This window comes from Vanellus vanellus, assembly GCF_965231255.1.
Source record: "Vanellus vanellus genome assembly, chromosome: 19".
In the NCBI taxonomy this organism is placed as follows: domain Eukaryota; kingdom Metazoa; phylum Chordata; class Aves; order Charadriiformes; family Charadriidae; genus Vanellus; species Vanellus vanellus.
Genome location: NC_138924.1, coordinates 2,416,075 through 2,439,543, shown reverse-complemented (window position 1 = coordinate 2,439,543; position 23,469 = coordinate 2,416,075). Strand labels below are relative to the sequence as shown.

General features: G+C 44.6%; 1 protein-coding gene across 2 annotated transcripts in view; it reads left to right on the top strand.

The window, feature by feature from the left end:
• Positions 1–23,469, top strand: part of AUTS2 (activator of transcription and developmental regulator AUTS2) — a gene marked incomplete at its 5' end in the record, with an annotated part of 806,697 nt that overhangs the window by 225,107 nt on the left and 558,121 nt on the right. The window lies entirely within an intron of this gene.

The window sequence follows — 23,469 nt, the reverse complement described above, 5'->3', positions numbered from 1 at the left end:
TTATTAGAAGCGGAAAGTAAACGGCAGCGTGAGTGGCAGCGTTACCGCAGCCTGGTAAGCTAAAGCAGCGTGAAATTTAGGTACTGAGCTCGCACGATTGCTTTCATGGTCCGCAGTGCTTTGTGGAGCCGTTGGGGAGTTTTTGAGCCTTCCCTGGCATTGGGGTGGAGGGGGGCCAGCCCCACAGGCCACCTGCGTCCCCAGAGGCTGTGCGCTCCCACCACGGTGGCACGGCGTTGCTGAAAGGAAGGTGTGTGCGCATTGCTAAACTTTCTGCTATTTATTTCATTTCAGCAAAACCAACCTGTGCATAAAGCTCAGGAAAATTATTAATAATCTTCCTCATCCCACAGGAGGTTATTCTCTCCTTTGTGTGGTTTCACAAATTGGAATGTTGCATTTCTATAAAATTCCGACATTTTAAATTTTGTTTGTGCCCAAACCTACTGAAATGGAACAAACTTTTAAATATAAGTCCCCATTTCCTATATTTAACCCTTTTTCATAGTCTATGAACTCTTATTCACTAGCAAAGCCTCCTTTGTTATTAGCAAAAGTGTGACATAGCTTTATTTTTTATACTGAGCTTGCTGTGCTCTTGAATAATTCATAGGGCTATTTTGACTCGGTTGCATTGCCAGTTAAAGAACGCACTATGGCCATTACTACGTAAGGCCATGACTCCTAAAACAGATAAAACAAACTCGTCTTTTTGCTCTGACCTTTCCCTGGAACAATTTTCTCTGCTCAATATTCAAATACAGTGAGGTTATATTAGCGAAAATGAAAGAGTTGCCCTTAAGTAAAAGTTACTGTTGCTAACAGAAAAAATGTTTTAATAGCAGATCAACTGCAAAAGTTACTGTGGTTTTGCGTTTCCAGTGCTGTTGGAAGTTTGCCTCCAGTATCAGCAACGCCATATAGGCTATGACAAAATGTACACTCCTGATGCTTCTAATTTTGGGTTTTTTAATAGTGTAAGATGATTTTCAGATTTATCCTTTAGTATTGGGTCGTCTATTGGAAAGGTTATTGAAGTGTGTCACTGTAAGGTGAATGGACTTTCTTGAAGAAGTCCTAAACTTATACCAAAGTCCACCCTTACTCAGGAAAGTGCACGAGCGTGTTCTTTCCTGAGCTCTGTTTTCGTACACTGCTGATCTCTGTGAGTAGTTGTAGTGACCTGTTCTCAAGAACACTGAATTCTCCACTTTCTCCAGTTAAGGAAGGATTGCTGATACAGTTTAATCACAGTTGCTTCTAGTATGGAAGACAGCAGAAGAATGTTCTCTCTGTAGACCATCAAAATGAAGACCTAGAAGTAGGATGATAGGCTTTCTACATCTGTCCTGTGTGTGAATGTCCCGGAGCCGTAAGATCTATTTAAGGTAAAGGAAAAGTTTGGCAAAAGCTGGTACGGGTGTAACCTGGCGTAACATAGCTGTTAGCTGGAAGTTAGGCTTTCAACCCAAAGTCTAGTGAGATCCTGCAAGAAATTGAGGGAGGAGAAAGCAGGAAAATAAGTGGTTTGCAGGCACAACTTGATTTAGGTTATGTAAAAAGGAAAAGCTATATGCCGTTAAAGTCTCTGACAGCAGAGAGCTTAATCACTGCCCTCAAAGTTCCTGTGTACTGTCTGCCCGTTGCCGTTACCGATAGACGGGGCAACCCACATGCTTAAGAAAGAGGAGTTGAGTTCCAAGAAGAACCGAGTTCCCTCTCATGCAGCTCTCCTCTGCATAAGCAGAGAAATAAGAGCGAGAAACCCCCAAGTTTGCTCATAAAAAAAGCACTCGGGCCTGAGCCCGGCTCGCCCTGCTCACCCTGCCCCGGGCTCGCAAGGCTGAAGTACTCCTGAAATCAGTACAAATAGTGAGGTTGAGAATGGGGGTAGAACTGGAAACTTGATGTTTGTTACTTTTTCTTTAAGAGATTGCAGGTTGGCTTTGTCTAGGTATTTTAATAAAAATATTTTAATCCTAAAGCAGGTGGATTTTATCCTAGCCATATAAAGCAGCAAACAGTTGGTGCATTAAAGTTTTCTGTGGTGCACTTTTATTTTTGCTGACTACACTCACCGTTCCTTCTGAACAGGTTTTACTCTGTTCTAGTTGAACAAAAAAATCTTGTACTCTTATAAATAAAAGTCAAAATCAAGTGCCCAAAGCAGGCAGAGGGTTAATAAAAATGAAAATTCTGTTAAAATTACTAATCAATCTGTTTAATGTTTTATAGTCTCCCCTCCCCCTAACACATGTTCTTCTCTTGTAAAGCACCTTAGTGCTTCCTGCTTGTTTACCAGCTTTTAGCAAGTCAAGCAGCTTTCAAATTGCTTTGATGTTAATTATAGAACTTGCTCAATAGGGCTTGCTAGGTGAAGGAAAATAGCTCATATGTTTAAGAAAATAAATAAATATACAGACAAGTGCTGGGTGCTTTGGTTCTGAAGAAGGAAATGACAAGATACTGATGACTTAGTGTTGTGTTGTCAAATAAAGGCTATATTTGGGTGGCACGCTGCTCTCCTTTCGCAAGATTTGCTCTTCGTTGCCTTCACTTCTCTTGATGATAGAGGGGAACGATGTGCTGAGGGCTGATCCTCATAACTGTAAAAGGAGTTGAGTTACAATAGCTCTTGTGCCAAAGTAAAAGAATCAAGAAACAGGATTTGCCTTAGCCCACAGAAGCCGTTACTACGAACTCCCCCTTTGGATCGCGGGTTATCCCGGCTGTTCCGGTTGTTCTGCTCTGGACTCTGGTCCAGCTGAGCTGCGCTCACTCCGGTCAGTTCAAGCGGTGTTGCCTTAACGCTGCAGCTGCAGCTCAGTTTGGGGATTTATAAAAGAATGCTCTTACAATTTGGAAAAAAACTCTCGTGTTCTCTGAATCAAACTGCCCCATACTCAGATCTGAATCGGTCGCCCAATGTCAAACGCTCGCTTGCAGGCGGTTATGTCTTGGTAGCGGTGTCCGGGTGGGAACGGAGGATGGGGAACCGCTCCCCTCCAGCCGTGGCTGGGCGCGCTGGGGTCTCCGGCAAGTCACAGCCTCATTTTCCCCTGTTCATCTTGGATGTAAATCGTGTTTAATCATAAAGAACTTGTCTACCGATTCCTAATCAAGGCGTAAAGGCTTAATCAGAGAATTTTTGCAGTGTTTGGAGATCTTCAGATGAAAGGTTCGGTACCTGTGTGATAAAGGAATATTGATAATTTCTAGTACGAAGCGCCGTGGCCATTACAGCTGGCTGTGGAGTTTGTCAAAAACAAGTGCTGTGTTGAATGACCGGAGAGTACCTGTCAGGAAGCGATGTCAAAGCTTTAGCTTGTGAGTGGCGTATTTATAAATTAGTAACAATACACAGAGGGGGAAGGGTGGAAGGTGTAGCATTGCAAATGGGTTTTGAAAGATTTGAAGTCAAATTTGCAGTCTGATGTTTCCTATAAGAATTGCCGTGTTTTCAGTGGAAAGATATTATTTTCACTATTGTGGCTTGTGCTTTCCAGTGTTTTAAATGAACCTGTGCTTCAGTGTGCAATAAATACTGCAAACGACCCCCTCAAACTTTCTTCTTCATCATAATAATACATTTTGATATAATTATTGCCGGTGTGCTGTTACTGTTGTACAGTAGGTACCAGTGGGTGTGTTGTTTGCAGAAGCAGTAAGTGGCACGGCATCTTGCGTACTCTTTGAGGGTGATCATAAAGCATTTCCTGGAGTAGAACTGTATGAGATTGTAACATCACATCGGGGGGAAAGAGACCTTACCTATCAATAGCAATGCAAAGCTGGTAATTTTAAATCTTTCTAATTTAAATCCTGAAAAATCTGTTTTTCATGAATAATTCAGAGATCTGATTTAGTAGAATTATTTCTAGCCCATGTATATTAAACAGCCAACCTGCTACGCCAGTTCTGTTTAAGGCACTGTTGATGGGGGTTTTCTCTTTCCTGCAGAAATGATCATCTTTGTCTGTTAGAAAATAAAGCTGCTGTGGTATTTTGTCCTTTTGATTGCATGAAGCTTTTTCTTTAAACCTCGTAGGCTAAAATTCAAGCTGAAGAAAAATAAACCCCTTACTACAGTAGCTCCTAGAATTCAATTTGGAGAGAGTAAACCTTGTACTATATCCATTAGGAAAATGGCAGTATTCTTCCATTTCCTGATGTTATTCAATTACTTACCCCGCTTCCTGCTTTTAGCGTAAACTGTATATTTTAGCTCATGACCTTTGACAGCAAATTGAATCAGAAGTGGAGATGCAATGAAAGTTGTTTTTTTTTTTTAAAGACTCTTTAAAAGCATTGATGCGTAGGAAATTTGGGGGTTGGTTTTGTTGTTCTTCTTTTGTTTTGTTTTGTTTTTCTTAATAAGCCTTGCTGTCAGTTTTGTAATACAGTGCATTTTCTTTGGAAAAAGGAAATTTAAGTTAATGTCCTTCCTTCCTTTGCCTTGGAGCACAGCAGCCTGCGTAGCTGCTCTTGTTAGTGCGTGCCTGCTGAAATTAGTATTGCATATTCTAGTTAATACCAATAAAAGTGGAGTTTGTTGAATTTAGAATCAAACCCTTGTTTAGATTGGATTAGCACTTTAAGAAAAATATTTAACTTGTAAAATGATGCTATTGACACAAAGTGGTTACATGTCCAAAGTCATCCTGAGCTTTGTTTCACCACACAGGTTTCACAGGTTTTTACAGTTTTTAACTAATTTTATGCCATTTAGAACCTTATGATGGAATGAAAAAATGTCTTTTTCTGTGTAAAATCATCAGAGTAGTATAAACCTTTTAAAGGTGAGACAATCTATTTTAACGTGTTACAAACATACAGTGCCTCTGAGCGAGTCTGAGTTACTTCATAGTAAGAACTGAGGAACACTGATAAACAGTGCGGAAGGCGGATCCACAGGAGATCCTAAGAAACCTCTCATGTATCAGTAATTCTAACATGCTCAAGTATATCAGGAAACTTGCAGAAAGTATTTCACCATCAGCCCTTTCATGGCTTTTATCTCGCTGCGGTTTTACTCTCTTGGATATATAGGCTTAATTTTCCGAAGCTTCTCAGCACCACAATTAGCCGAGTCCCAATGCCAAACTGACTTAAAGTACTTGGGAGTCAAAGTCTTACTAAAAACTGGGGGGATTTAGGGTCTAGACTGGCTATTGATATTTAGTCGAAATCTGTTTCTTGTTTACTGATTTTTACACTGCCCTTCAGGAAGGGAAGGTCAGCCCAGCCTTGTCGACGGCGCTGGAGTTGCAGTCGTGTGGGTGATAAGAGAGCCGAGACACCGCCTGGACAAACCACAGAGTTTCTCATTTAGATAAAATTTTAAATTTCAACATCTCCAGGTCTGTTGCCCCTTAAAAAAGAGGCGGGGGAGGGAGTACAGAAGTGTTCGGACCAACAGTGCTGCAAATACCCTCTCCCAAATTTTCACGTACAGCATTCTACGCTTTAGCTCTTCCTAGATTGCAGCTTTCGCTCGTGCTATTTCCCATACGCTTGTGAATAGTGTGAACAAAGAAAGAAACCCAAAACAAAATATTCGTCTGAAGCTTTCCAACATAGGTACCCCAAACCTACCTAAAACTCTGCAGAAACCATTGGTAAGAGCCTTGGTGCTGCCCCGATCCGCCAGCCCAGCCGTACCCTGTTCCCTGCTCCTCCTGAAATGTCTCACACACTGCATTCCCTGAGCTTTTCTTCCAATGTAAAGAAGTGGCCACCCCTTTTCCTTCCCTCTTTTTCTACAGTGACTTGCAAAATTTTCAGGCCTGTACACAATGCTAAGTTGTATCGTGGTCCATCTTGGATTTGTGCTAGGAGTGAGCCTGACTTCTCTGCATGTGTATTTGCTAAGCTGGTACAAGAGCTTTGTTGCTTTTGGTTGCGTTGTTCTGCAGGCTGTTCCAAGGTAACATTTCATAGAATCATAGAATAGTTTAGGTTGGAAGGGACCTTGAAGCTTATCTCGTCCCACCCCCCTGCCCTGGGCAGGGACACCTCCCCCCAGCCCAGGTTGCTCCAAGCCCCGTCCAACCTGGCCTTGAACACCTCCAGGGATGGGGCAGCCACAGCTTCTCGGGGCACCCTGAGCCAGGGGCTCACCACCCTCACAGGAGAGGATTGCTTCCTGATATCTCATTTAAACTTGCCCTCTTCCAGTTTGAAGCCATTCCCCCTTGTCCTATCACTCCATGCCCTTGTGAAAAGTCCCTCCCCAGCTCTCCTATAGCCCCTTTAGGGCCTGGAAGGCTCAGTAAGGTCTCTCCGGAGCCTTCTCTTCTCCAGGCTGAACAGCCCCAACTCTTTCAGCCTGTCCTCCCAGCAGAGGGGCTCCAGCTCTCAGATCATATTTGTGGCCCTAATTTAATTCTTTCTTGTTCTGGATGCAGCAATGCCAAGTATTTGTTGAACATCTGTCAGTGTGTTCAGATTATTAACCTAACTTCTGCTCATTTATGTTAATAAAAACATTTGAGCTTCAGAACAAGCATGTGTAGCAGTTCCTCACGCTACTAGTCCCACTGAAATCCAGCTGAGGGTTGACGCAGTCTTATCCCAACTGGCAAAGTGCTGGCAATTCCTTCTTCAAAGGCATTGTCTCATGTTCTGTGCTGCCCAGACCTGGAAGGTGGCACAGCTTATAAATGGTTGTGTTTAATCTTCAAACTCTAAAGCTCATCATGTTTTGGGACAGACTAGAAAATATGGGATATGGACACCACAACTGTTTCCAAATTTGGCATCTCTAATTGGAAAGTTGTGGCCTGTTGTACCAGTGCAGCATGGTGCCCGTTGGCCATTGTGTTACAACGCCAACAGAAAATGCTTTGAGGAGCAAAGACTAACATAAAGCTGGTGGGATCAGGTCCCATAAGTGATCTTCTCAGATCTGCCCCGGAGGCAGGTCCCTTCAGTCCGGAGGCTGCGGGATCTGCATCCTCGAATATTTCCCCATCTCCCCATAGCAGCCTCATCTCTCCTGAGTTGCAATCAGCCTGGCTTGGATGAGATCGCACCCGAGCACCCCTCCAGCCAAAACTGTTGTGTGTTGCACGGAGCAAGAAATTTCTTTTCTGGGAACAGAAGCTGCCATTTATTACAATTATTTGGTGTCTACTATCGCTGCTAGTGTAATACGAATAACAAGCAGCTCTGGTGCCAGCTTGGGAAATGGTCCCTGTGTCTGGGTCTCTGCAGGCCTTCGCTTTTATTCTTAGCATTCAGTTTTTGCAAGTTGAATTAAAGGACAGATCTTTTTTGGACTACACGTAGTCTGCTGGGCAACGAAATGCGCTTGGAACCACTCTTCCAAGTCCTATTTTACTATAGATACTATTAATAAAACTATTAATTACACTGTTCTGGAATTAGGATTTTGTAATGAAACCTCAAACAGAAAACTCAAGCCAGGTTGGCCAAATGTCATGAAACACTCAAACTTGAGCTGCAAGTAAAATAAAAGTCTGAGTTGCTTTAAGGTTTACGGTTAAAGGAATGTAAAACTTTTCAGCTTGTCCAAGTTTTGACAGAAAACGGTGCAGTACTTGGCAGGCCTGGCTGGGTTTCCTTAAGTGTGAAATGCAAGATAAAACCGGTGACTCGGAGCCAAGCACAATGAAACGAAAAGGTTCTCCTGAAACAAAGAGAAGTGGAGACGCACGGATTTTTCTCACAGCTTTCCTTCAAATCCTTCCATGGCGTGCGCTGGGGGAGAAGGTGCGAGTGGAAGCAGTGCGTGGTCCAGAGACGGGGCTGGCGCGCGCGGCTCGGCTGAGCGTGGGGCAGCTGGGGAGTTGTATGCCAGCTGAGGGGTTGGACCATGAAGTTACTGTGTAGCTGTAGGGTGAGCACAGAAGTGAGAGAAACTCGTACAGCCGCTCTCGTTGTATTGTAACGCGTACAGCGGTACCAACGTACAAGCTGCGATTAGAAGCTGTTTTGAATACATTTCAAACGGTTCACTTGGATGGGAGGGGAAAGGCAGTTTTATCTCTGTCCTTCCTTTCACCTTTGAACTGGGACTTCTACAGCCTCCTGGGGGAAATGGAGAACTTTTTTTCCCTTTTCTATCCAGAAAAGCTTTTTAAGAAAAAAGGAGTGGTTGTTAAAGTATTTGGGAAGGTTTTGCTGACAGTGGGTAGAGCTGTGATTGCACGCGTGGGGAGTCAGCCATTCGGCATTTCTGTTCATCCTGGACACTCTGCAATTCTGATTATTTACAGTATTTTTAATCTATTTGAATTACTTCATTGCTTAGAGTATTCATTGTTAAGAACTTTATCTTTCCTCTCTTTTGTGTCCTGATTGAAGTTTTGTGCTAACTGGGATGGGTCAGGGTTAGAAGGAGGTAAATAGCGTTGGTGGGGTTTTTATCCAGAGAGAAGAGCTTAATTTTTTATTTTTATTTTTGTGCAAGACTTTCTAACTCTTACGGAAATTGCTGCTAGCTCTTTCACATCAACATGAAGCATGCTTATGCTAATCAATGCCGTTTCCCAGGGCTTCCGTGGACTTTTGGAGCAGGGAGGATGATGCATCGCCACTCGTAACTCTGTTGGGGCAATCGCCTTCTTTGACGTTAACTCCCCGAGTATGATAAATTGCAACCAGTTTCCACTACCTCCAGGTGATCTCCAGTGTAACATTTTGTAGGGACTTTTGGAGTCATGGTTTGTAAGGCAGTGGAAACACTCCTCTCGCATGCTAACCTAATCAATAATACAACTTACACCCTTGAGTTGGGCTTCGCTGGAAATCTTGGAATATGTGGACATTGCCCAGCTTTCTGTGATTAATTTTTTTTTTGTTTGCCCCCAGTTGATTTACCAAATTTTTGAGTGTTGTAATTTTTAGATCTCTGATCTCATTAGGGTAAATTGATTTGCATTCCTTGACTTAAAAAAGATGCTTGAACTAAAGAAATCTACCCTGGGACCGCAACGCCGTGGCTCTTCGGCTTTGATCGCGCCGCTATCTCCTCTGCCAGTTGCCCGGTGAATTTGGGGAGAGCAGTTTCTCCCTCTGCTTGTTCTTCTGCCAAACTCTGTGTGCGCAGCGTGCTCAGGGACTGCAGGTCGGGCCCCTCCGCCAGCGGTGCTCCAGCGGTGCTCCCAGCGGTGCCCGGGAGTGACGCTGATGGCTCGTCCTCGGGACGGCTCCGCTTCTCCCTCCGTGTGACCCGCTCCTCCGTCTCTGACACCGGCGTATCGCGCACGGTGGCGTTTATTAGTCTCTGGGTGAACTCGGAGCGCTGTAAATAGGTGCCGGAGGGCGGCGTGGCGGGGGCCGGGGCGGGGTTTGGGCCGTGCCGGAGGGTGCGCTGCGCGGAGCCGCCGCCTCGGCGGGACTGGGGCTCCCTCTGCGGACCGAAGCGGCAAAGTGCGGGGCGGCTCCGCGCTGCGCCCGGCGGGCGGCACCCACAGCCTCCCACCACTCGGCTTTTTTTTCCTTTTTTTTTTTTCTTTTTTTTCCTTCGTGCCCCCCGCCTTTTTGTCTCCCTCTCCCCCCCCTCCCCATCCCCTTTTATTCCCTTTGGCAAAGTATGCCCATTTAGGGAAGGGTTTGTTTAGCCCCCCTCCCCCCCCCCCCCCCCCCCCGTCATTGCAGGAACGCTGCAAGTAGCAGATTGCCGTTTTCATCATCAGCCCCATATTAACTGGTCTCCCCTGGCTGCCTCCTGCTACCTGAACAAGCAAAAGAAAAAAACAAAACAGATACAAATGGCAGTCACAGGGTCAATCGTCAGGGAATCAGAGTTGCCCAATATCCCAAGTTTATTCTTTTATCTCGCCAAAGTAGGACAAAAATACTGCAGCCCTTGCTCTGGCATGTATCGACATTGCCTGTGCAGAGCAGCGGTTCGACTCCACGCACTGAAGTCGGTGAGAATCTGAAAAGAGCCAGAGCCTTCACACAGGTCCGACTGCAGGATGGGAATTGAAAGTGTAAATATTTATTGACAGGCAAGAGGCCAAAGGTGTGACTTGCTAAGAGTGAAACCTGCTTTATGTTGCTATTTTAAAATAGAAAACCTGCAAGAGAAAAGCCGACCTGTGGAGCTGCTGCTCCTCCTTCTCTGCTGGCTGCACCGACCAAGTTTGGTTGGAACTGGCTCGGACCAAGTCATGAATCCTTCTGCCACTTCCAGTAAGACTTTAGTTAACACTAAACATGCTAATGTTTTTGAGATAGTGATAGGAGCCTTTCTCGGGGAACGAAAAATGACATTTCTAAAGGTGTTTGCTCCCTTCTTCCTTCGGGCACTAGCTCATGTGGCTAATAATCAAAGAGTAAATGTCAATACTGTTAATTGCTTTCCTGTTCCTGGAAGAGGAAAGGAATGGAGGAATGGTTTTGCGTTGGAAGATCTGCATGGCCCGGTGTAGTGACAGCCTGTCTGAGCACCTTGAGGGGTCACTGCCAGGAAACCACAAAACCCAAGGAGCAGCGAAGTCCCGGGAAGCTGGCAGAGCCCGGCAGGCTGTTGGGGTCCCCCTGCTCCTCCTCTGGAGCTCCCGAGAGCTTTGGCTACTGAGACCTATTTGCAGAGGTGATGCGATCGCGTTCAGCATCTTCACAATCATCTGGGGTGTTAGCGTACAGGGGAAGCTTACAAAAGCAGCATTAGCTCCCCGTTGTCACCACCTCAAATATCAGCTTCTAGAGTGACCAGCTGAAACGTGGAACTACTTTCATTGGGTCCTATCCTGTGAAATACTACAGTTTTGCTGTCTTTGCAGTGCCAGAGCAAATTGATAGCAGGAGAACTGAAAAACTGTATTTTGCCTGTGATCGGCCTTACTAATGTATTATTCAGCCATGATTATTTTTTTAATGGTCTAAGAAGTGTAGAAACATTTCGATGTGGCTGGGTGGGAGTGGTGGATATCACTAATTATAACATCTTCATTATAAATATGGATAAAGTTGAAGGTTAAAAATGATGTGTCTCTTCTATTGGAGTAACTAGTTACATGGAGTGTAGTACGAGATGTATATTAATGGTTTTATCTTTGTTTTCAAGAATTTAGAGAAATGCTGTGAAGTTGGTAAAGGGCACATCTCTCTTCAGTATACCTGCTATAACTAAACTAAAGAATAGCTGTTTGACATCTTTCTCCCCCATTTCCCTTTTACTGATGAGAAGCCGAGTCCTGACACACATCCAGCACAGCCTGGGTTTCTATAGTTTTTAACTTCTGATTGGATTCTCTGGTGTCTAATATGGTATAAGTGTACGCTGCCGTCTGTCTTACAGTGGAAACTCTTTATGCTCTTATCCTCTATCTTGACGATTCCTTTCAGCATTCAGTAGTCAGCTAGTATCTGAGATCACCACTCATCAGTCAGATGTGGTTGCAATTAATTTTATAATGCAAAATCCACATAACTTGCATTAAATTTGATAGGGTAGGTGAGCTGAAAACCTGGAGATTGACAGTTAATTGTTACGCTGAGCTTTTCATTTCAGCCTGTTGAAATGGAGGTCTTCCAGGTAGACTGGTAGGCTTAAATGGGTTTGTTCAAATGTGTGTCAGTACTTAATTTTACTACCCTGAGGACAGGACACCAAAGGGTCGATTCTGCTTCTGGAAGTGCCGCAGTGCATCAGTGACGTGCTGGCGGGGTCACTGCGTCCTGCCGGATTTGACTTGTGTCTCGGCTCTCCATTAGAAGCACGGTACGGTGGGTACTCCTGTGCAGAAAAGGAGAATACCGGGGGCTTTGGCTGCCTGTGTTAGCCAGGCCCCCTTGGGCTCCCAGGTGTGCCCGAGGGCCACGGGGCTGCCCTGGCTTATGCTCGGTCACGTCCCCAGGAGCAAGGTGGAGGGTGGTGTACTCTGCCCGGGGCAGAGATGATGGAGAGCTCTTATACCTGCCCTCTGGTAGCTTTCCCTGGGCCAGGAAGATTAAGACAACCGCTTCCATCCATTTTTAAGATGCCTGAGTGCAGTAAAGGGCTCTTCCTCTAACTGCAAATTGTGGTGTATTACAGGGCTGAGCAGGCAAGCGAGCCGTGCTCCGGAGACAGCTGTGTTTTATTGATAAAGATTGAAGTGTGAACGGTGCTTTGCTATCCCTCTTGCTTCAAGGCAGTATCATGAGCTATCTTAATATTGAAATATCTTGTTATTTTACTCCTTTGAACTCAAGGGTGAGCGCAAGACAAAAGACTCAAAAGGGAAACTCAGACAGTAATGTGTTTACGTGAAAAGTGGATTTTAAAGCTTTGAGAGGGTTGTAATGCTCTTCTACCTTGAGATGCTAATGCTGAAACTTGAAACATAGCACAATATCATTAGCAATTAAATGCGGCTGTGTACTCCTCTTACATCTTGTAAGGCTCTTGCAAATCAAAAGGGAGATGTACACACATCTAATAAAATAATGATTTTGAAAGCTGAGTTCCAAAGCTCTGTTTGCAATTCGCAGCCAGCATCTTCATGCCTGACATATTTGTATAAGGTTTTAGAGTAAAATTAATCGCCCCAGGCTTTGGACTTGTAAAGGATTGACTTTTGTTCTTTACCTGCGTGGTGTTGGTACTTTGCCTTTCTATGCGTCTACTCCAGCGGCTTTTGTGCTGCAGTATTCCAAGATTTATTTTAATTAATTTTATTTTCTGTCTTTGAATTGCTTATAACATTCTTTTGATGGCAAAAAATATTTGTAATTTTGATATACCGATAACGTCTTGAAGAAGTTAATTACATATTTTAAGTGGCATATACAGGATTGCATATGTACATACATATATCAAATGAAGAAAGCGTTTTAGTAATATAGAGAAATACTTGCAAATCCTCTCTTTAGAAACCAAGAGCTGAGCTGAGAAGTGCGTTGGAAATACATTTTTGGTGAAAGTGTTTATTCCAGTTATGAATGTTAACATTTTTGACACCTGTTTTATGTTTATTTTGCTAAAACAACATAGTGTGTGTGCATGTGTATGTGCACATATGTATGTTTATTGTGCACATGATGTATTTGTTACAGAAAATGTAATGTAAACACACAAAAGTTCACATTACTTTAAATACAGAGCTTAACTGTCAACCACAAAACATATTTGCAAACTCTTTCAACATGTGTAACATATACAATCCTAATTAGAAACAGTACAATAGCAGAGATGCCCATATGTTAGTGGTAATTATGTTGAAAGAGTTTGTCTTGTGGCTCAGAATTAAGTTTGGAAGATAAAATGTGAACTGTCACATGTTGGGATTTTTAACAGGCATTTAAAATGTATATTCAAATAATTTACCATGCCCATGTTGTGTTAGATTAATTAAAGATGAGGGGTTTTAATGCGGAGGTCATTTGGTAGGAGGAGGTAGTGTTTAATGTATATTCCTAACAAAGTTACTGAAGTATTGCCCTGAAAAAGGTCGTGTTGCACGTTTGCATATGCATTGGGCCTTTTATATATGTTATCTTTAGAAAATCATGAGGAAATTATGTAGGTATGTCATATTATAAGGCACACGTGAGAGAATGCTGTCCATGGCAAGCTACAGGCATTCTAGAGCGTGAGCTGTAGCGTGTTTCCCTCTGGCGCACATATAAATGGATATTTATGGAAAGCATAATTTCCAACAGAATAATTAGAAATAAATTTATGAATGGGTCAGGGCTCTCCATCGAAAGAATGTTTTAAAATAATGAGTTATTTCTTTAGCGCACTTGTGACCAGCTTGTGCTTACTTTGTCAGTTTGAACACGCTTTTGCCAGGATGCAAGCCTAGCAGAAAATGGGTATATTTAGTTTTCCATTATATATGGGCAAATAATAATAACTATGAAGATAAAGGCAGTGGCTACAGCAGTAGATAATGTTTTTTTTGTGATAAGTACAACTAGGTTTACAATTTGTTCTGCTTTATATCTCAAACATGTCCTGTGGTTTCCGTATCCTTCAAATCAGTGTGAAACAGAAGCAAGATGTGCTCTAAAGAGAGACAAGCAATTTGTAACACCAAAGTGATGGTTTAGGTGAAATAACGTAGAACATATTTGTATGCTATGAATAAAGTGTCTTTTATTAATAAACCACAAAAAAATGTAGTGCTTTAAGCGTGGGACGTGTTGGTATTAATCTAGAAGCATTCAATTCGTGGGTTTGGCATCTTGAATAAGACGACGTAGTGTTTTACTGCTGGCAAACGCTAAGATGTTGCTGTAGCGTGTCAGTGTGGGAGCGTGTGGAAAGAGCTCCATTTTGATTCCTTAGGGTCTCTTTCTAGAAAAGTGTATGTAGTGACATTTCACAACAGTCTGCAATGGAAATATGGAGGATCTAGAGGACAGTCTGTCTCGTTTTGTTTTTTAGGAATCAAAAATTTTGCGTGAATATACAAATCACGATCAAAAGAAATGGATGTTGTGAAGGAACCTGCTGTCACAGGCATTTTATTACAGATTCGTATTTACTAACAGTCCTAAGTTGTAACTTCCCACTTTGATAAAGGTCCTTTATTCCTGCTCGCTGTAGAGATGTGGTATGAAGTTCAGAGAAAGTTTCTGTAGTGGTTGGTTTTGAAACCCATTTCTCGTAACTCTTGACTTGACCTCGAGGGCAACGCTAGCAATGCTGTGAATTTATAAAGTCAAAATCTTGGCTGACCTTTGTTCTTGGTGTCTTTATTTATTTATTTCTGCTTTGGTCTCTGAAGGTTAGTCACTTGCTGTGATGTGAGAAGGAAAAGAATACAGGGATAAGAAGAATAGTGTTTTAATCCTTTCCGTGTTGTTGTGGGAGTGACTTCTAACTTAATATCTGTTTCAGTTATTGACCCCATGTCGGGGAGAAATTGAAAGTGTGCGTTTTATTGATTGTGCAAATACTCATCCACTTTGGGAAGAGCATGTTTGCGAAGTATCATGGGTCAGTCCTCGGTGGAATAGAGAATTAATTGCTTTGAAATCAGCGGGACGAGGCCAGTTTGTACCTGACAGTGTTCTTCCAAAACAAGCGTATAAAACCATTGCTGATGGTACATGGTGTGGGTTTGGGGTTGTTTTTTTTTTTTTTTGCATCAGCCACATCCTTCATCAGTAACTGATACCTCATATGATACGAGTACGGGTTCCCTTTATGTATGCCAGGGTATTTAAACAATCGTTTGCAATTTCATGTGGCCGAGGATGGACCGCAGGTATGTGTAAGAAAACCCCTGTGGAGTAACGCAGCTGCTCTGATGCACCTTAATTTTTTTACCTTACCATGTTGGTGGTTCCAGAATTTCATTTCTATGGCGTGGCTCCCTGTGTACGTGTAGAGTCAGCGCTGGCCAGCCGTGGCGCCCGGCGCCTTGGCTCCGTTACCCGTGTTTCAGGACTGGAAAGAGTGTGGCTGGGGCCTCCGTAGCAATAGGGGTGAGCCAGAGCTGTGCTGCCGTGCTTTAGGCTGGGGCTCCTGCCCCCTCCTACTTTGGTGGAGTGTTTTTATCAGCAGAAATGGATTTCTTTTCAGGGCATGCTTCTTGGACGTGAAGTGGTCTGAGAGCTTTTTTCATCCCAACTGTTTCATAGTTTGGAGAGGATATTGCTCAAACTGTCCACTCGTTGTGCTAACAGATGCCAGCAAATGTTGGTCCATTTGGACTGACTGCTGATTTTTGTCCCCGTTTCAAAGAAATGCCCTATTTGTGGGTTTTGCTCTGCCCGTCACCCCGGCTGCTCTCCCAACAGGTGTCAGCGTAAGGCAGCGATGGTAAAACAAACTGGGAGACAAAATGGCATGAAGTGAGTTCTCAACTCAGTGGCCTGAATGTGTCTCATGGGCAGAAAATGGGAAACTCCGGGGGATTGTCCCTAAATAAAGATAATACTTTGCATGTGTTTACCTCCATAAATCCCAACATACCTGCCACCTCCTCCCGGCTGTTCCCTGGAGCCACTCGCAGAAGGATAACACATTTCTGCAGCGGGTGAGCGGTGCTGCCGGTGGCTTGGGCTTGCTTTGGCGCTGGGAGGTGCATTGTTTCGGGACAATGACTGAGCGCAGGCACTGTGCTGGGGAAGCAGCAGAGAGCGAGGGCTGACTCCTTCCCTGCAGCCCCCTCGGCGTTGCGAGCAATTAAAAATGTTAAAAATAGACAGCCCTGATCCCAGCGCTGCCCATGGGGGGATGAAAGCATGCCTTGTTTGTGTGCCAGCCAGATGCTGGTGCATCGGATTACATCTCCTCACAGATCCTTCTCCCTGTGTCCGGGTAAGTCCTAACAAATGCTTTTTTGGATGTGTCTCAGCAACTCCCTGCAGCGGTGATCCATCACTCGCTGGCCCTCTGCCATGCTGTGATGATGGCAAACGCTGGGGGTTTAGTTCTGGACACTTGGAGTGACGGAGACCCCGTGATTCCCTCTTGCCCTTTGCTGTACACACTTAATATTTTGCGGTTATCTTCTTCTGTAGCGCAGCTTTCTTAAAGACACCAACAGTTGAAGATTCTCTCTCATTGCTATGGACTGTAAGAGCGTCTGATGTACTTCAGGCGACACAGTCATTTTGTTTGGCCTGGTGACGATTTCAAACAAATAATATTTTCCTGTTCCTCTCATCTTCTTTGCTTGTTTTCCCAGTACAAAATGTCCCTCTGTGAGCCTTGAAAAGAAAAGGAGATGTATTTTTCCCCCGATGAAAGGTTTTTGTCCTAGAACCGTCAGCTACCCGGGAAATCAGAGCTGTCTCTGCTGGGCTCTGGGTCCGTATGTTAATAGTGCACCAGTCCCTTCCTTTCTCTCTCTAGCTCGAGCAGCATGAGATGCATGCTTTTGCCAAATACTCTTGCAGCCCGGGATCACTGGCTTGTTTAGCAACACCCTTGCGGGCTTTGAGAGAGGATGGAGTGATGCCACGAGGCAAACAGCCCTCCGCTCCTCCTCCTTTCGCGTGAGAGAGGAGAAAGTCGTGCAGAAATTCTCGCGGGCACAGTGTATACGGTATGTTTGCAGCCAAGTTTCCGTAGTGTTTATTCCGGAGATTTGCGAGCTTTGCAGAGCAGAAGCTGCGTCTCGTGTTTATACGGTACGCAATGTGACGGGGTTCTAAAGCAAAGTGGAATCTCAGCGATGCGGATAGTCACAGGTCCTTCCGACAGCCTTTGAGTGTGAAACCCCGGTCCTGTCCAAGCTGATGGGCATTTCGTTGCAACTTCACGGGGCAAAAACTTCAACAGGAATCTGTGCAGGGTGCTGTTTCCCCCTCGGTTACCCCGGCAATGCAGAGACTCAAAATACAACCCGAAGCGTGACTGTGGTGAGGGTCAGGATGAAGTGAGGCAGCACCCAAAGCTGCTGAGGCCAGCGTGTTTCTCTGAACACGAGCCTGAATTGGTTCCTCTCACCTCTTGGGCCCTCTTCATACTTTCTTTTCCACTGTTTCTTTGGTAGATCATGTTCTGGGGACTCAGGTGTTTTTTCAGTCGGTAGCCCCCTTCTCCACTGGGGCTGCGGTAGCTCCTGCAGGCGGCGCAGGGCAGGTGGCTCTGTGTGGTCGGAGGGCACAGGGCGTTACTGCCACCCCAGGAGGCCAAAGGACCTTACTGCCACCAGAGCAGCAGCCTCCCGCTCTTACTGCTTACAAGATGAAAAGTTGAAAGAGGAAACAGGATTTATTTGGGGAGTTTTTAATTTTTTTTTTTTTTTTTTGCAAGTCATTTGTTTCTATTTACAAGCTCTACCAATATTTTAATTAGGGTAATTACCCTTGACCAGGTTAACTGTGATGACCTGCTGCCGCTCTAATGGCTTTTTTTTTTTTCTATTTCCCTGCCTTGGCACTGGGATGGCACGGAGAGAGCGGGGAGGGGAACAGCAAGAGGTTGGAGCTGGGAGGAGGGAAGAAACTGCTGTTTTCAAAGCATCGGGTCCACAGAGGTTATCGCATCCTGCTCAGGACTGGTGGGGCTTTCAGATCGTTAAGGATTTATTGCCTTTCTCTCCCCTAATTTTATTTTCTTTTATTTTTCTTCACAGAAACAGTCTCTGTTCATCGGAGATGCTGTTTTCATTTGGGAATATGCAGGGACTGTCTGGGCATGGGCGCCCAGCTGGGAAGTTTCCACTCACTGTAAAATAGTAGGCACAGTTTTGTTAAGGCACTGGTGGGAACTTGTGAAGAGACCCTTTGAAAGAGGCTCCCAGAGGAGCAGTTCTCTGTCTGAAAACGTCTCCAGGTTGGGATGGGGTGTGTGCGAAGTAGGGAGCCCAGAAAACAAAGGCAGCAGAATCAACAGCCACATTTATAAAACCTGAGCCAGTAACTTTGTGGTATGATAGTGGTTTTTTTAATTTGGATTTTCACAGTTTTATTAAGTGACCAAATGGTTGAAATACAGCATACATATTTTCTGGTTTTAATGTTTTGCTTACAGAGTTTTTTCCTGTGGTACATCTCATGTTTTATTGGTGTGTGAGCGAGACTTGTCTCCTCGTTCGGCTGATCCGTAATGGAGCAGGTCTGGCTAGGAGAAGCCTGGCTCGCACGGGTGCTGGTAAATAATCGCAAATTGCTGGGGTTTATGCCTTCTGTTGGAGGAGCACTTAGCACACCGCCGCTCTGCTCAGCGGCTGCTGCTCCTTGCTGCCGCTGTAACACGAGTAAAAGATTTTAGTAATTTGGCACTTGGGTTAGTAATTCTGGTGGGAATGCAGCGCTGAGGTTTGCGCCCGGGGTGAAGCAGCGTGTGTGAGGGGCGCAGGGCAGGGCTCACAGCGGCTGCCAGGTTGCCACCAGTATCTCGGGGTGATCTGGGGAAGCCACTTCGTCTCACAGCGCTGCTTTTTCCCTGCCTGAAAGAAAAGCAGTAATGAGATTTCCTTCCCGTGGAAAGTGTCCTAAGGACCACTCAGGAGGACCGGCAGGCGTAAGTCCGTATAACGCGTATTTTAGCGGGGCCCGATGCCGGCAGAGCCCTGCGCTGCGCTCGGGAGCCCCCCTCAGCCTTGATGTTTGGGGATTTGTTTCCTCACCGCATTAAAGCAGTTAGTGGATACAGGGAACGTCGTGGGCTGTGCATATATCCCGTGGAGGGAATGTCATGGAAGCTTATTACTCTGCTTGAGGTCTGCCCTCCCCCCTCAGCGAGCCGTGCTGGGCGATTTCAAGCTGTGTGAATCGTTTCTGGGGCTCTGTGCTGCCGCAGGGGAGAGACCCCTAAAAACATACCTTTGGAAACCCAGGGTGGGAAAGCACGGAAGACCATCTCTGATGGTAACTGCAGAGGGAATTGTGAGCAGCAGCGTTCAATTTCTAGTATTATCTCACATTTTCATTTCTAAACCCCTTTAAAGCCCTAACAATTTTCTTGGAAAAACAGCCTTTAAAGTTCTCACTTGATTATTTTTTACCTCCAAAGATGCTCTTTCTCTCAAACATGTGGTGCTAGCCATGGTGAGAAATTTGGAACAGATGAAAATATCTCTGTATTCTCTTTTTTTTTCTTTTTTTTACAGTAACTGTGTCTGTAATGTGTGCTATGGACATTTCCAGAAATTGTCTTGCCGCATTGCAGAGTTTTAGAAAGCTCTACTGAGATTAAATGTTTATAAAGAAATATTTTTAATCCTCGGTGAAAGTGGTGGATTATTCTGGTTAGGTGGTGATATCACTGGTGATAAATTAACAGTATGAGGAGGATTTAAGAATTGCATCTTCTGAACTTCAGATTTCAGAGATGACAAATCTGGGTTCTGCCTCCTTCATAGATATGGCAAATTGAATTTATCTAAAGAGCGTGAACTCTATTTTTTGAAATTTTCCTGCACTGAATACCTTCAAAATAAAGAAAAATGCTCTTCATATACCTTCATTAGCATGCAGTGTGCCATGACAGATTTATGAAAGACGTCTCACTGCTGGAGTACGCTGGTGCTTTATGCCATTTGGTAAATAGCATGATGATGTGCCGGGCACTCAGGTTTCATTCTCCGTCCCATTCATCATCTTGCTGTGTGACTCCAAACAGACTATTTTACTCCTTTGTCTCAGTTTACCTGTGTATAAAATGCTGGTACCATCTCCTACTGATATTATGGAACGTAATTAAGTTAATGCTTGAAAAGACTGTTTAAGTAGAAGCTACAGCTGCTATTTGCTGAGGTTTTAAAGTGCGTAAGGAAAAAAAATCCTTCTCAGTCCGCTTCTGTTTGGGGTATATTTTTGGTTTCTGCCTTTTCCCGTTCTTTGTCTCCTTCTGTAGCTGTTGCAAGAAAGTCAGGAGAATGTGACATTCAGTGAGTGACACCAGCGCCGGTGGAGGCAGGGAGGGGCTGAAGCCTCCAAGTGTAACCAGTGATGCTGGGGATCATTAACACTGCTATTTATAACTGTAAAAACTAGGTTTCAAGGGGAAACATCTAGGCTTAGCGTGGCTAATTATACAGCTGTTAACTAATCTAACAGTGATGCTAATTCCACCAAACCTTCGCGTTGACATTTCACGGCGTTGTGTGAAGCACGCTAATCCAGCCCAGAGCCTGTCAGGTGGAGACGGGCTCGGCTCCCCGCCTCGGCCGCCGCATGTCTCCCTCTGCAAAGGCTGGCAGGACGGGTGGCAGGGGACAGCTAACGCCTCCCGCCACAGACGGGGTCCATCTCAAATATAGCCGCTTCAGAAAGGATAAGGGCACCTGGGCTGGAGGTTTTAAGGAAAGCTGCAATTACGGCTAAAGTCAGAATGACAGAGCGGGGGTTACCGGAGGGTTTGACAGCTGCTGAGTCCTCAGAATGGCTCTAGATACACATACAATGTTTGCATTACTAATTTAATGTCTCTGCGCTTTGGTGGTGTTTTCTGTAGGCGTATTGTCTCAAGGATCTGTCTGCATAAATTTAATGGTAAGATCAAAGGCTTTTTTTTTTTTTTTTCCATTCAAAAGCATAAAATAGAAGGTGATCTCACTGAAAAAGCCTGATTAGTAGAAGGATCAAATGGATTCATCAGAAGCGTGTGATACACTTTCCTGTCATCTCCACTGCTCATTTGTTGACTCCCTTCTATATTTCTGAAGTTTGAAATCACTGAAGTGTGACCTATTTCCTTGTTTATATTGTCTGTTTGCATTTCCCAGTGTTTGCAGGTAAGAGATGCTTGAAGGGAAGGCGAAGGGTTGTCCCTCCGGCACCACTGCCTCCGTGTTCCACCGAGAGGCTCAGGAGTAGGCAAACGGGGGCTTAACAGCCCCGAATGCATTGAATTATTGTCAGAGAGCTGATTCTGTACATATTGACCTTATTATAACATTAATAGCTTCAAGGCAAACGCGAAGCAGCAAAGCCTCCAGCAGTCAGGATTCCATTCGGGACCGGGAACAGAGGAGTTTGCTTTCTGTACTTGCTGGTTTTACTGTTGTAACTTTTCACGTGTTAACGATTACCTTTAGTTTCTCTTTTCTCCAGTATTACTTGATCCTCACCGAGGACAAGAGGAGGCGCCCCAATGGGAGGGAAAAATAGTCTGGGCCGGGGCATGGCATATGTATGAAAAGCTTTTCATGTTCACTTGCTCGAGCGCGTGAGTCTGGAGCAAATTGTCTCGCTGAGAGCCTTCTGAAAATGTCTTGTATTTTGAATGTACAGATTTTTATTATTATATTTTTTTTTACCTTTTTAAAGAAAATGAATTCCGTGAAGCCCTTGTCATCTCTCCATCTTTGATGGTTTTGCTGTTTTGTTACATCGGTTGCCATTCATTCTGCAGGCATTCATTGTCTTCGGTCCATCTGCCAACTGCTCTGCAATCACTGCCCAACAAAAGTACTCATTTTTCTCCCTTCTTTCCCCTCACCCTTCATCTCAGCCTCCAGAGCTGCCACAAATCAAAGGAAATCTATAGTTTATTTTTAAATTTGGTGCTTATTAAGTAAAAGGGATAGTGTTATGTCATTATGGATGGCATCCTTTAACGCTGCCAAGCAGCAGCTGTTGTTAACCTTCTTTGTTCGCAGAGCCCCTGGTTGCTCGCCGGCTGCTGGGCAAACAGAACAGCCGTTAGCCACGTCTTGACTTCTTCACTCAAAGAAAGCAGAAGCCACCCTTAAGGAGCACACAAAGGATTGCAGTGTCCCATGCGTGTTAGTCGGTATTTGGGGGATAAATACAAACCATCTTGCTAGATGTGCGACGCATTGATCTGAATTTGGGTCTGCTTGTTATCTTATGGAGTGGAGCTGTTGCTCAACACTGCTGGTTTTATCTGCACTGTATCTGTAGATAATACGAGCGACAGTCTGCTCGTGTCAGAATGGTGAATGCTGCCTCTCATTTCTGTGATTCCTGGTGTGTGTAGTTAGAGGAGACGACCAGAGGATGTGGAAGGAAGAGGAGAAAGTATCTCACACTCGTATTCTGTCAGATCACACAGGGAAAAGAGACAGTGTGTGCTTTTATTTTCTTAGTATTGCCAAGACACGTGATACCCTCTTTGCTGGAGTAGGGTTTTTTGCACGCCGTTATACGCTGTGTGCAGCTGCTTGGGTTTTTAGGCACCTTGCTTTGCTCCCTGGTGTATGCGTTCATAGGAGCTAGTATGTATTTGACTAGTTTACTCTTTTTTTTTTTCCCTGCAAAGTTTCCTTCATCCTCTTATGTATTTCTCCACCTATAGACTTGTGTTTCCATAAGTGCACAGTGAGACATAATTCTGCTTTCTGAACTTTGGGTCTTGACTGTTTTCCTGTGTTCCCTTATCAAAGCCTTCCTCAGCAGCAGGTGTCATTGCAACCTCATCACTACGCTTCTATTCCCTCATTGCGCCCAAATCCACAATCATTTCGAGGCAGCCATCCAAATCTTCCAGGGAATAGGTTACAGTCTTCCCAGAGGAAAAGTACTCACAAGAAAATCTGAATGGCACAGATTTTGCATGGTGCAGAGCTTCAGCAAGTAAATCCCCATGCCCTGTTGTGGTCCGTGGGGAGCCACGGCTCAAGCTGCCGGAGGGCAGGTATGTGTTAACTTACTTTCCTAATGCAAACAGGAGCCTGAGAGATCTCCCTATTCTTCCTGTAGGGCATGCTGAGCTAATGCCACCGATACGTCTGGCCGCATCCCGTTTTTCTAGACCGTATATCTTCTCTAGGAGATCCAAGTGCTTGCACTGGGAAGAGCAATCTTGTGTCTTCATCGGCTCCCCGGGCACGGCGGCAGGGAGTGCAAGGACCAGAAATCAGGCTCTGAGCAACACGGGGTCCTCAAGGTGCTTATTCCCTTTTTGCTGTAAATGAAAACCTAAATCCTGATTCACCAACTATTTGTAGAGACCATTTAGTCAAGGTGAAAACTGTGATTGAAGATCCATTAACTTGAAAGCCTGTAAGCGTATTCTGTTTTTCCATTCTACACCTGCGTCCTGGGATGTCAGGGGGAGTAACCCGCGCCACGTTAACAGGAATCTCCCGCTGCCTGGAACAGCGCTTGGCTTTGCCGTAGAGTTGCTATCTGAGC